This window comes from Salmo salar, chromosome ssa29 (assembly GCF_905237065.1).
Source record: "Salmo salar chromosome ssa29, Ssal_v3.1, whole genome shotgun sequence".
Classification (NCBI taxonomy): Eukaryota; Metazoa; Chordata; class Actinopteri; order Salmoniformes; family Salmonidae; genus Salmo; species Salmo salar.
Window position 1 is genome coordinate 22,544,928 of NC_059470.1, and position 15,251 is coordinate 22,560,178.

Genomic DNA, 15,251 nt, shown 5'->3' on the forward strand with positions numbered 1-15,251 from the left:
ACTGTGATTGGTTTCAATCAAAATTGTATAAAATAGAAATAGCTTCTTAGCAAGAGCAATTTCTCAAGCAAAAATGTAGCAAGGACTGTCTGGGAGAGGTCTGAGTGGGGAGGGGAAACCTGAAAACAAGTTGTTATTGGCAGAGAGGTTTGGAACTCTCTTTCTTATTGGTCTATTAACTAATTTACCACGTGGTGATGTCACCAGGCAGGCCAAAACTCCATCCCTCCAAAACAGGGAGAAATTTCAGGCAGTCTTTTCAAACAGCTCTTACACTAAAAATGCATTATCATAATTTTCACAATTTCACAGTATCATTCCAACCTCGTACTGTTGGCATACAGTGCCTATAGAAAGTATACCTCCCCCTTGGATTTCTTCACATTTTATTGTGTATCAAAGTGGGATTCATTTTTTTTTGTCAACGATCTACACAAAATACTCTAATGTCAAAGTGGAAGAAAAATGTTACATTTTTTTTAAAAGATGAATGAAAAATAAAATACTAACATTCCAACCTCGTACTGTTGGCATACAGTGCCTATAGAAAGTATACCTCCCCCTTGGATTTCTTCACATTTTATTGTGTATCAAAGTGGGATTCATTTTTTTTGGTCAACGATCTACACAAAATACTCTAATGTCAAAGTGGAAGAAAAATGTTACATTTTTTTTTAAAGATGAATGAAAAATAAAATACTAACATTCCAACCTCGTACTGTTGGCATACAGTGCCTATAGAAAGTATACCTCCCCCTTGGATTTCTTCACATTTTATTGTGTATCAAAGTGGGATTCATTTTTTTTTGTCAACGATCTACACAAAATACTCTAATGTCAAAGTGGAAGAAAAATGTTACATTTTTTTTTAAAGATGAATGAAAAATAAAATACTAATATACCTTGATTAGATAAGTATTCACCCTCGTGAGTCAATGCATGTTAGAAACATCTTTGGCAAGTGATTACAGCTGTGAGTCTTCTTGGGTAAGTCTCATAAGAGCTTTGCACACCTGTATTGTGCATTATTTGACCATTATTCTTTTCAAAATTCTTCGAGCTACGTCAGCAATTTTCAATTCTTAGACCATAGATTTTCAAGCAGCTTTACAGCAGTCAAGGCAGTCAAAAGTGTAACTTGGCAACTCAGGAACATTCACTGTCTTGTTGGTAAGCAACTCCAGTGTAGATCTGTCTTTGTGTTGTAGGTTATTGTCCTGTTGAAAGGTGAATTCCTCTCCCAGTGTCTGGTGTAAAGCAGACTGAAGCAGGACTTCCTCTAAGATATTGCCTGTGCTTAGCTCCACCCTGTTTCTTTTCATCCTGAAAAACTCCCCAGTATTTGCCAATGTCAAGCATACCCAAACCATGATGCAGCCACCACCATCCTTGAAAATAAGGAGACAGCTTCCCGTGTGGTGCAGCGGTTTAAGGCACCTCATGGCAGCGCTAGAGGCGTCACTACAGACCCGGGCTGTATCACAACCGGCCATGATCGGGAGTCCCGTAGGACGGCGCACAATTGGTCTAGCGTCGTCCGGGTTAGGAGAGGGTTTGGCTCATCGTGCTTAAGCAACTTCTTGTGGCTGGCTGAGCGCATGCAGGCTGAGCTCTGTTGTCAAGTGAACGGTGTTTCCTTTGACACATTGGTGCGGCTGGCTTCTGGGTTAAGTGTTAAGAATCACGGTGAGGCAGGGCATGTTTTGTAGGATTCATGACTTGACCTTTGCCTCCCGAGCCAGCTCAGTTCAGAAGGACGACTGCATCATTGATGTGTCTGGGTGGTTTACCACATAATCCATAGCATAATTATTAACATGACCATGTTATTGTTACCCATCTACCAATCACGGCCCTTCTTTATGGCGCTTTCGAAAAGCTCCTTGGTATTTTAATTGAATCTGTGCTTTAAATTCAATACATGACCGAGGGACCTTACAGATGTTGTATGTATGGGGGGGCGGGGCAGATGAGGGGGTAGTCATTCAAAATTCAAGTCAACCCCTTTAATTTCACACAGAGTGAGTCCATATAACTTATATGATTTGTTAATTTTACTTATGAACTAATTTAGCCTTGCCTAACAAAGGGGGTGAATACTTACGGGGGGGGGAATAATTGACGTCTTCAGCAGCATCGTAGAATTCCTCTGTGTCACTATCTGACGCCATTTAGTTAGCTTGCTAACATACCTAGCTAGTTTAGATGCATACAATTGCCAGTGCCTCTCCGATAAGGGAAATCGCTGCAATATTTAGATGAGGTCGGTTTATTTTATACTTTAGTTATTTAATTTGTAAAAATATATCGAATTTTCTTTTCAGTTTGACATTATGGAGTATTTTGTGTCGATCAATGACAAACAATTACAATTAAATCTGTTTAAATCCCACTTTGTAACGCAACAAAATGTGAAAAAAGTTAAATGGGGTGTAAAACCTTTTCTAGACACATATAAGACAAAGGAAATCTTGTTTTTGAAAGCACTGGGCCTTTAAAATGAAATACAGAGGGACAACAAGGAAAACCAAGCATTGTCTGATAAATCACAGTAAAAATGTCTGTATTATTCACACATTCACACCATTGGTGGCTACAAATATAACATAAAGACTAAATATTTTGTTAAATTGTGGAGAGAGAAATGTTGTTTCCACGTCATTTCAACTCCAAAAATCTATGTGATACCTTTGAATCAACGTGGAAAACTCATTGGATTTGCAAAAAGTCATTAAGGTAAGGGCATTTCGTCTTTTTTTCCACCTAACTTTTAACATAAATACAAAGACATGGTGAAATGTTTTGTTGATTCACGCTGAATTCACGTTAGTTGACAACTCAACCAAATGTAAATCAAAACTTGACGTTGAACTGATGTCTGTGCCCAGTGGGATGGCTTGCTTTGCTTTAGCGAAACAGCCACTGGTCAAGTCAAAATCATGAGGATTATGTTTCTACCATTGAAAACCACAACAAACACATAAATGTGGGATAGAATGTTTCACAACAACCAGGCCTGGTCTGTCCTCCATGTATTCTATCCAGAAGCTATACAATATTACCCATAAATCAGTTCATCTGAGCTTGACATCTGGGTGGATTGATTTTGACACAAGTCTTGAAATGTAGGCCTTATACAAAAAAAAAGTAATAGGGGATATCTTGGGATAAGTGGGGGATATCTCGAGGTATCAAGCTAGGTAAAAGACTCTTGAGCGGGTTATATTATATAAATGTTCAGAGATTCTGTGAAGAGGAGATGTTATGTAGGTATTCACATTATATGTGACGGATTGGACTCCATTGCGTCACCAGAGCAATAAAGTATTAGCCTACCATTCATAGCATGGCACAGTGATGCCTTTGGAAAAACAACAATAGGGATCCAGATGAAACCTCTACACTTGGATAAATCCTCCCCACAGGCTATAGCCCTTATGTAGGCTATAGACAAACCATAGGCTAAAATGATAAGTCATATTCAGTTAAACTTGTTCAATAGCAATGAAATTAGAGTATGAGACTGCATTTGTCCTCATTTTGATAAGAGACAAGCTTTGAGAGAATAATCTAGATGCGCATATTGCTGATAATAACACTTCAACAGAGCAAAGCTTTTGATTAGATTCATAACTAGGAATTCATAACTATCTCTCTCTATATACAGTGCCTTCAGAAAGTATTCATACCCCTTGACTTATTCACATTTTGTTAGGTTACAGCCTGAATTCAAAAGGGATTAAACTGATATTTTTTTCACCCATCTACACACAATACCCCATAATGACAAAGTAAAAACATGTTTTTAGAAATGTTTGCAAATGTATTGAAAATGAAATACAGAAATATCTCATTTACATAAGTATTCACTCCCCTGAGTCAAAACATTGTAGAAGCACCTTTCTGGGTAAGTCGATAAGAGCTTTCCACACCTGGATTGTGCAACATTTGCCCATTATTCTTTTCATAATTCTTCAAGCTGTGTCAAATTGGTATTTAATCATTGGTAGACAGAGGGACAGCATTTTCAGGTCTTGCCATAGATTTCCAAGTAGATTTAAGTCAAAACTGTAACTCGGCCACTCAGAAACATCCACTGTCTTCTTGGTAAGCAATTCCAGTGTAGATTTGGCTTTTTGTTTTAGGTTATTGTCCTTCTGAAAAGTGAATTCATCTCCCAGTGCCCTTTGGAAAGCAGACTGAACCAGGTTTTCCTCTAGGATTTTGCCCGTGGTTAGCTCCATTCCTTTTCTTTTTTTATCCTGAAAAACTCCCCAGTCCTTAACAAGTACAAGCACACCCATAACATGATGCAGCCACCACTATGCTTGAAAATATGTAGAGTGGTACTCAGTAATTGTGTTGTATTGGATTTGCCCCAAACATAACACTCTGTACCTAGGACAAAAAGTGAATTGCTTTGCCATGTTTTTGCAGTATTACTTTAGTGCCTTTTTGCAAATGGGATGCATGTTTTGGAATATTTTTATTCTTTACAGTCTTTCTTCTTTTCACTCTGTCTATTAGGTTAGTATTGTGGAGTAACTACAATGTTGTTGATCCATCCTCAGTTTTCTGCTATTACAGTCATTAAAGTCCCTATTGGCCTCCTGGTAAAATCCCTGAGTGGTTTCCTTCCTCTCCCGCAACTGAGTTAGGAAGGATATCTGTATCTTTGTGGTGACTGGGTGTATTGATACACCATCCAAAATGTCATTAATAACTTCACTATGCTCATAGGGATATTCAATGTCTGCTTTTTAAATGTTTACCCATCTACCAGTAGGTGCCCTTCTTTGCGAGGCATTGGAAAACTGTTCTGGTTTTTGTGGTTGAATCTGTGCTTGAAATTCACTGCTCAACTAAGGGACCATACAGACAACCGTATCTGTGGGGTACAGAGATGAGGTAGTCATTCAAAAATCATGTTAAACTCTATTATTGCACTTAGTCCATGCAACTTATTATTTGACTTGTTAAGCACATTTTTACTCCTGAACTTATTTAGGCTTGCCATAACAAAGGAGTTGAATACTTATTGACACAAGACATTTCTGCTTATAATTTTTTATTAATTTGTAAAAATGTCTAAAACCATCATTCTACGTTGACATTATGGGGTATTGCGAATAGGCCAGTGACACAAAATCTCAATGTAATCCATTTTAAATGAAGGCTGTAACACAACAAAATGCAGAACAATTCAAGGGATGTGAAAACTTTCTGAAGGCACAGTCAAATGAGGCAGTGTGAGTTGTGGATCTCTTGATAACGACTTTGATGATGTTTCGATGTTTCGACAGTGTTATGTAAATTCAAAGGCTGTTATTCATGTGCAGCCACATAGCATGCATACATGAGCCAGGCATGTTATATAACCAACAAACCCCCCTCATAGCGCAGTCAGAGGCGCCACTTCTGGCTACCTGACTTAGGGGCAACATGGTGTGTGTTTGAAGGAATACAAGCAAAAGCTACAGCCATAACATCCATCTAGACATAGCACATCCAAACTTGTTGCACTTTTCTGTTTTTAATTCCCGAATGTCTTAGATAATCTGGTATCATTATGTACTGTTATCATCAAATAAAGATTAAATATAATTGGGATAATAATATTAAAAAGTGTAATATATATATTGGATGTTGATATATACTGTAGCCCTATATATATATATTTTTTTTTATACAGTACCACACACATTTTTATACAGTACCAGTCAAAAGTTTGGAAACACCAACTCATTCAAGGGTTTTTCTTTATTTTTACTATTTTCTACATTGTAGAATAATAGTGAAGACATCAAAACTAAGAAAAAACACATATGAAATCATGTAGTAAGCAAAAAAGTGCTAAACAAAGTAGCCACCCTTTGCCTTGATAACAGGTTTGCACACTCTTGGCATTCTCTCAACCAGCTTCATGAGGAATGCTTTTCCAACAGTCTTGAAGGAGTTTCCACATATGCTGAGCACTTGTTGGTTGCTTTTCCTTCCCTCTGCGGTCTATCTCATCCCAAACCATCTCAATTGGTTTGAGGTCAGATAATTGTGGAGGCCAGGTCATCTAATGCGGCACTCCATCACTCTCCTTGGTCAAATAGCCCTAACAAAGCCTCGAGGTGTGTTTGGGGTCATTGTCCTGTTAAAAAACAAATGATAGTGGGACTAAGCACAAACCAGATGGGAAGAGGTATCGTTGCAGAATGCTGTGGTAGACATGCTGGTTAAGTGTGCCTTAAATTCTAAATAAATCCCTGACAGTGTCACTAGCAAAGCACCCCCACACCATCACACCTCCTCCTCCATGCTTCACGGTGGGAACCACACATGCAGAGATCATCCGTTCACCTACTCTGTATCTCACAAAGACATGGCAGTTGGAACCAAAAATCTCAAATTTGGACTCATCAGACCAAAGGACAGATTTCCACCGATCTAATGTCCATTGCTCGTGTTTCTTGGCCCAAGCAAGTCTCTTCTTATTTTTGGTGTCCTTTAGTAGTGGTTTCTTTGCAGCAATTTGAAGGCCTGATGAAGGCCTGATTCACGCAGTTTCCTCTGAACAGTTGATGTTGAGATGTGTCTGTTACTTGAACTCTGTGAAGCATTTATTTGGGATGCCATCTGAGGTGCAGTTAACTCTAATGAATTGATCCTCTGCAGCAGAGGTAACTCTGGGTCTTCCATTTCTGTGGCGGTCCTCATAAGAGTTAAAATTTCTTGAAATGTTCCATGTTGACTGACCTTCATGTCTTAAAGTAATGATGGACTGTTGTTTCTCTTTGCTTATTTGAGCTGTTCTTGCCATAATATGGACTTGGTCTTTAACCAAATAGGGCTATCTTCTGTATGCCACCCCTACCTTGTCACAACACAACTGATGGACTCAAATGCGTTAAGAAGGAAAGAAATTCCACAAATTAACTTTTAACAAGGCACACATATTAATTGAAATGCATTCCATGAAATGCATACCTCATGAAACTGGTTGAGAGAATGCCAGGATTGTGCAAATCTGTCATCAAGGCAAAGGATGGCAACTTTGAAGAATCTCAAATATAAAATATATTTTGATTTGTTTAACACTTTTTTGGTTAGTACATGATAGTACATGAAAAACCCTTGAATTAGTAGGTGTGTCCAAACTTTTGACTGGTACTGTACATATATATATATATATATATATATATAAAAACATTGATGAGTTCTTGTTTTTCCTCTCTTTTTATCTTCATTAAACTCTATATTATTTTGCTGCTGTTGGAGCAAATGCTTTTTACAAGTGAGGTAGAAAAAAACAATATTCCTCCCAGTTCTGTTAGGCCTATATACACGTATATACACTTTAAAGGGCTTTAACGTAGTCCGAAGTTAGACTTGAACTGAATCACCAGTATATTGTTTTGACTTTCAGGACCTTGGACAAGAGCTCAGCGGTCCGCGTTGTTGATCAAAACCACCGCGCGCTCTGAGCCCTGAAAGCTTCCGCGTCTGCTTAGCCAACTACATCTCGAAAGGTCAGTTATTCGGGAGAATAGCACGCTAGTACACTGAACAAACATCTCAGCGCCCGTGGCTTTTGAACTGCGACCGTAGGCCTACTCTCAGATGTACCCTGGCTCTTGCATGCGAGGCATAGCCTGCGGACACCTGTTGTCCCTGGGTTAAAAAAGTAGTCTTGCGCAGTGTATCTAATGCTGCTCTTATTTGATGTTTGCTAATTAAAAAATACTGTAGCCTATATAGTTTGGAATCACTCTTTGGATTACATATAGAAAGGACACAGGGGTTAAGCGCTGGCCTACATTGAAAACACTGAGAAGGGGCAAAGTGTAACACAAACCTAACTAACACAAATCTTAAATAATATTTTGGGCAAATGTGAAAAGAACAACCCCGATACCGCTAGGAAGACTTGCTCCTAATGTTTCACTCCCGCGCCCTAATCATTTCAACCCAAGTAATCAACCAAAGAGTTGTTCTAAACATGATTACTGAGTGGGGGAACTAATCCCCGGTGCGCGCGCCACCGTGATTTCCAAACAACATATGCAACGCATTAAGGTAAGGTTCGCACAATTTCGAAGACCCTTTCCCAAATTACCATTATTTCAACGAACAACTATGAATAGTAGCCAACCCTATAACCTTCTAACTGTAATTGAAAGCACAAGTTTTGTTTCACAACTTCGTATGCCAAGTCAACTGCGTAATACAGGACATATGACATGAATTATAGTCTTAGCCTATAATGAAAAACCTAAAATATATAAGCCTAAATATAATACCATGAATTTAATCCCATGAATTTAATCCCATATTATATATTAATTAGCCTATTTGAAATATAAAATAGCCTATTGGCCTCTCCAAAAGGTTCAAACTAGGCTATGAGTCAACTACAATCAATAGCCGCATGTTAACGATAGCCTATACACTTTAGCTGAATTGTACAGTTTAAATGTTAGATTAAAGAAAAATTGTAGGGCCAGTAGGCATCTAATGACATATTTTGTTGAGGTTAGGAACCGGCACTCGACAACAAAGGTAGATGAAAATAGGCTACTTACATGTGAAACTCCTTTATTTACAGCATTGCTTCCCCCAGTCTACTTCAATACGTTTAAGAATTTCCATCCACTGGTAGAGATACCCGAAGTAAGGCCTTGTCAAACACTCTTTAGACAATTCCAGAACATCCGAAACACCTTATTTCAAAAGCATTATAATTAATGCAATGTGCTTCCCATGTTGGATGAAAAAAAACGCGCGTACTCAATTCTACCAGTTTTTAACCCAACTCCTCATTAGGCAAATTTTTTACGGTTCTGAGTTGACCAATTAATATTTTATAGCACTTTCCAATAAATTGACTCCAAATAAATGATTTAATGTGCTCCGTCCAGAAACAGTCGTTGTCCACACAGCTGTTGATTTAGTCCAAGTAGGCTGTAACAACTTCATACGCGCGCCGGTGAGAGATTGAACGTTTTGAACATCTGTAACCTCTCTCCGAAAAACCAGTCCGAACCATTTTGATTGCCCTTGAGCCGCGAAGTGAGGAACTAAGATTTCCCAAGGTAACGCCTACTCAGATTCGTCTGTACTTTTCGGACAGCACATCACATCACCGGCTGTGCATCTCACGAGGGCATAATACAATGATAGTCGAGCATGCAATAATATGCTATTGCTACTACGTTTAAACAATGTATAGACGGAATGAGGATGAGCAAAGGTGTCTGGATAGTGAGACAGTGTTATTAAAAACTCCTTGTTTGACGAGTCTGTAATCTTGCTGTCTTTAGATGTGTCACACATTATGTGCTACAGAACATTATTCCCTCAGATAGGCCTAGGTTAGTCAATTATGCTTTTAAATTGCCTACAGTTGAAATGTAGGCCTAGCCCTATGGGATAAAAGGATTAGGACATTTGATTGATCTTGAATATTATTATTAACTCAACTTTCAGTGAATGCATGCCTCATCCTGATGGAGACTGTATAGTGATTTATGGAATCGATGTTCCCCATTTAATTAGCAAGCTAACCACATAACTAGCCTATTTACGTAACCACCTGTTCTTCAGAAAGTAAGCATTAGGATGTTATTTTGAAAAGCTAGACTCAATAGGAACATGAGGCTAATGGGGATTATTATGTTTTCATGACAACAACATGCTTTGTTTTTAATTCTGGGTTGATTTAAAGTAGGTCTATAACTTCGTTTAAATGGTTAGGACAATATGAGTCAGTAATACAATGTTTTATTGAGTTCACCCACCAATCCAGTAGCCTATGTGTGTTGATGCCTTGCATTGTCTCAACAAATGTATTCCAAACCTGGGTTCATTGCCCCCTCTGCTGGTAATCGGTAAGAACAACCGTTTGTGTTTTGCACCGACTAGGATACATAACAGAAAGGCCTACGACTAAGACTACTTGTTGGGTTAATATTGAATAAACACTGTAATTTAAGTAATAGCCTACACGTAGGCCTGTGTTGTTTAGAACAGCTACACTTGATTATCTGGCATGCAGAATAAGCAATGGGTAGTTATTACTATCAGCAAAGTTCTAAATGATGTAGGCCTACCCTCAAGTCGACGTCACTGCCACTCTGGTCCTAAGAGGCTGTCAAGTTACCTGCAAAATGGAGATACTTTGCGCCCAGACCCCGAGGTAGCCTATCACATAGTCATTTGGTCACAGAATAAATCAAGCATACTCAGACAGCAAATGTGTTGCAGTTCAGATCCAGTCCACACATTCTTCTGCCCAGTTCCCTCGAAGGGCACCATTCGTCATATTAGTTTTGTAAAACAGGTTATTCTCACTTGACTGTGGTCTATCTAAAGTGGCGTACATTAAAAACACCCCATTAATTTACATTTAGCAGATGCTTTTATCCAGAGCTGTTACGGTTGTCCAAAGGAGTAGACCAAGGTGCAGCGTGGTATGTGTTCATCTTGATATTTATTTTAACTCTGAACACTTAAACAAAATAATAAACAATGGAAAACAACCGTCACGTCTTGCAGGCTTTACAAAGCAGTACAAAAATAAGATCCCACAACTCAAGGAGGGAAAAGGGCTGCCTAAGTATGGTTCCCAATCAGAGACAACGATAGGCAGCTGCCTCTGATTGGAAACCATACCTGGCCAAAACATAGAAATATTAACCATAGAATGCCCACCCCACACCCTGACCTAACAAAATAGAGAAATAAACAGTCTTTCTCAGGTCAGGGCGTGACAAGAGCGACTTACAGTTAGTGCATTCATCTTAAGATAGCTAGGTGAGACAACCACATATCACAGTTGTAGTAAGTCAATTTTTTCCTCAATAAAGAAGTTATCAGCAAAGTAAGTGCTTGTTGGAAAAGACAAGTGCAAAAAAAAGCATTTGGGGGCAATAAGACTGACTTTGTAATTTAAGATACTCTTTAAAGAGGTATGGTTTCAGATGTTTTCGGGAAGATGGGCAGGGACTCTGCTTTCCTAGCATCAGGGGGAAGCTGGTTCCACCATTGGGAGCCAGGACAGAGATAACTTTGACTGGGCTGAGCGGGAGCTGACTTCCCGTAGGTGTGGGACGGCCAATAGACCAGAGGTGGAAGAACGGAGTGCTCGGGTTGGGATGTAGGATTTGAGCATAGCCTGAAGGTAGGGAGGGGCAGTTCCACTTGCTACTCCGTAGGCAAGCACCATGGTCTTGTAGTGGATGCGAGTTTCAACTGTAAGCCAGTGGAGTGGTCGGTGTGATATGAGAGAACTTGGGAAGGTTGAACACCAGGTGGGCTGTGGATGGGCTGCGGATTAGGACCGGTGCTGCTTCCTGTGTGAGGAAAGGTCGTACTCTATGGATGTTGTAGAGCATGAATCTGTAGGAGCGAGTCACTGCTTTGATGTTTGCAGAGAACAACAGGGTGTTGGCCAGGGTCACGCCAAGGTTTTTTGCACTCTGGGAGGGGGACACTGTGGAGTTGTTGACTGTGATGGAGAGGTCTTTGAGCGGGCACACCTTCCCCGGGAGGAAGACCAGCTCCATCTTGTCGAGGTTGAGCTTGAGGTGGTGGACAGACATTTCAAAGAATGTTGTGTGGTAGTTTAAAATACCAAGCAAATAAAACACCACTGTGGATGGTTTCATTACAGAGTACAAAATGCACCACCATTTTGTAGGAAACAAGCATTCTCCAGAGTTACATCTGCAACCTTTTAGAACACACAGACAATGAATTGAAAAGGACCAATACGTTTAAATTCCAATTCACTTAGAGTAATAGAGGCACCTCTATAGTTTCGAAAACCCAGACCTTGGAGCCATTGGTACATTGTGGGAGGCAATACATCTGACTAGAGAGACTAGCACCTCTACACTATGACACTAAATTCATGCTTTATTGTGATAGAAGCAGGGGTGGACTTGAAGAGTGACACAGTCATCTTGGTATGACCCAAAAAGTTTTTGAGCTGAATTCCTGGTAATTATACAGTGGCATGTTCCCAGAATGATTTTCCTCTAAACCCACCCATTGATACAATGGGGGCTAAACATTAGTATCTATCACTAGCAGTATAACCTGCCGAAAAAAACAGCATAGACCAGCCTACATTTCAAGCTGGCCCATTCTGGTCTACACTGGTCAGTGCTGGTCAAGCTGATCCGAGCAGCATGGTCTAGCTGGTTAGGCCGGCCGACCAGCTGGTCAAGCTGGGGATGCTAGTGACCAGTTTATGCTGGAATGCTGGTGACGCTGGAATGCTGGTGACGCTGGTATGCTGGTGACCAGTTAATGCTGGAATGTTGGTGATGCTGGTATGCTGGTGACCAAGCTAGTCCATGCTGGTCCAGCATGGTAGCCGGTCAAGGTAGTCTGGCAAAACCATGCCCAACATTATCATATTTCCCAGCATGCTCTACTGCAGTTAGATTTTTGGGGAATTGTTTGTTTCAATATCATTTTTGTTTGTTGTATTTTTGTATGTACATTGCTGGATTAATTAATCTTATGCTACACAAAGATAAATAAAATACATTTTCTAAACTAATCCAATCTGTTAGTTGGATTTATTGTACCCGTTACTGAAATGGTTGTTCTAGTTTAGATCCTTTAGGTAATCTCATGAGTTTATCTTTCTAAACCTGGCAGTCATTCTGAATGCATATTGTGGGTGACTAAAATTAAAAAAAATTGGGATATCCCCACTTTGGCTGGATTCTGATAGGAATTAAACATCACTTTGCTAGCCAGCATAATGTCACTTGCATGTCTGAGGTGAAAGCTTGGCTCTGAAAGTACTTTGTTGCTGGTTTAGTTGGTGACCACTATACCAGCAGATGCTTGTCACAATGTCCAAAACAGATGCTGGTCACCAGCAAAAACACAGCGAAGGCTGGTGACCTATGCTGGCCTAGACTGTTTTTTTGTCAGCAGGGCCAAATATGTCAGACAGGTGGATAAATAACAAAACAATGCACCCTTGACCAATTGTCAGGTCAAGGGGTTGAATGTAAGTACATTTATGGTCACTAAATTCCCAGTACCCTTTGAGATCTTACAGGGACTGGATAAATAGTCCTAGACAGAAATTAATAGACAGATATCTGTGATAAAATCCAGACAGGACACAGACAAATGTAGGCCTTTTGTTAAGATTGCAAACCCGGCATGATTCCAGGATAGTTTCATGCCCGAAATTATTCCTTGTTAATCTCTGTGTTTTGATTGTTGTGTGGTGAGGTGCCCATCTGTCACCACTCAGCTCTGCATCAGACTACTAAAATGAAGGTGCTACAAAATAATATAAAAAATGTTAGGTAACTTACAATAACATTGTAATTACATTGCTTTTGACCACGCATGTATTCCGTGATAATATAAGTACACCGAACAAAAATATAAACGCAACATGCAACAATTTAAAATATTTTACTGAGTTACAGTTCATATAAGGCAATCAGTCAATTGAAATAAACTCATTAGGGTCTAATCTATGGATATCACATGACTGGGAATTCAGATGTGCATCTGTTGGTCACAGACACATACAAAAAAAGTATGGCCGTGGATCAGAAAACCAGTCACTATCTGGTGTGACCACCATTGGCCTCGTGCAGTGCAACACATCTCCTTTGCATAGAGTTGATCAGGCTGTTGATTGTGGCCTGTGGAATGTTGTCCCACTCCTCTTCAATGGCTGTGTGAAGTTTCTGGATATTGGCAAGAACCGGAACACGCTGTCGTACACGTCGATCCAGAGCATCGCAAATATGCTCAATGGGTGACATGTCTGGTGAGTATGCAGGGACATAGCTTCCAGGAATTGTGTACAGATCATTGCGACATGGGGCCGTGCAGTATCATGCTGAAACATGAGGAGATAGCAGCGGATGAATGGGCGGCAGGTAGCCTAGTGGTTAGAGCGTTGGGCCAGATTGAATCCCCAGGCTGACAAGGTAAAAATCTGTCATTCTGCCCCTGAAAAAGGCAGTTAACCCACTGTTCCTAGGCCGTCATTGTAAATAAGAATTTGTTATTAACTGACTTGCCTGGTTAAATAAAAATAAATAAATGAAAATGAATGGCATGACAATGAGCCTCAGGATCTCATCATGGAATCTTTGTGCACTCAAATTGACATTGATAAAATACAATTGTGTTTGTTGTCTGTAGCTTATGCCTACCCATACCATAACCCCACCACCACCATGTTGACATCAGCAAACTGCCCGCCCACACGACGTCATACACACTGTCTGCCCGGTACAGTTGAAACTGGGATTAATCCTTGAAGAGCACACTTCTCCAGAGTGCCAGTGGCCATCGAAAGTGAGCATTTGACCACTGAAGCAGGTTACGACGCCGAACTGCAGTCAGGTCAAGACCCTGGTGAGGATGAGGTGCACGCAAATGAGCTTCCCTGTGATGGTTTCTGACAGTTTGTGCAGAAATTAATCGGTTGTGCAAACCCACAGTTTCATCACCTGTCCGGATGACTGGTCTTAGACGATCCAGCAGGGGAAGAAGCAGGATGTGGAGATCCTGGGCTGGGGTGGTTACACGTGGTCTGCGGTTGTAAGGCCGTCTGTGGTTGTAAGGCCGATTGGACGTACTGCCAAATTCTCTAAAATGATCTTGGAGGTGGCTTATGGTAGAGAAATTAATTTCTATTGCAACAGCTCTGGAGGACATTCCTGCAGTTAGCATGTCAATTGCACGCTCCCACAAAACTTGAGACATCTGTGGCATTGTGTTGTGAGACAAAACTGCACATTTTAGAGTGACCTTTTATTGTTCCCAGCACAAGGTGCATCTGTGTAATGATCATGCTGTTTAATCAGCTTCTTGATATGCCACACCTGTCAGGTGGATGAATTATTTTGGCAATGGCGAAGTGCTCACTAACAAGTATGTAAACAAATGTGAGAGAAATAAGCTTGTTGTGCGTATGGAACATTTCTGGGATCTTTTATGTCAGCTCATGAAACATGGTACCAACACTTTACATGTTGCCAATTGTTTACTTGTCCCGTCAATAAATCTATTCGATTTATGCAGCAACAGTGCTCATTTTTCTTTATTCTCTCGGATAGTCACCAGTTGAAGTATCCTGGGGTAAGGAATATTTTTGGGACTTTACATGTTGCGTTTATATTTTTGTTTAGTGTAAATATATTATTTCTGTGCAATACATGTATTTGGGCTCTTATCAATTTTGTAGGCGGAGCCTCGAAGATTGG

General features: G+C 40.1%; 1 protein-coding gene across 1 annotated transcript in view; it reads right to left on the minus strand.

The window, feature by feature from the left end:
* The window catches only part of scn5lab (sodium channel, voltage gated, type V-like, alpha b), a 196,745-nt gene extending 187,701 nt beyond the window's left edge, over window positions 1-9,044 (minus strand). The window contains exon 1 of the mRNA XM_014181333.2: window positions 8,574-9,044. The gene's annotated coding sequence lies outside the window, so the exon portion shown is untranslated. The remainder of the gene's footprint in view (window positions 1-8,573) is intronic.
* Between the last annotated feature and the right edge of the window lie 6,207 nt (window positions 9,045-15,251).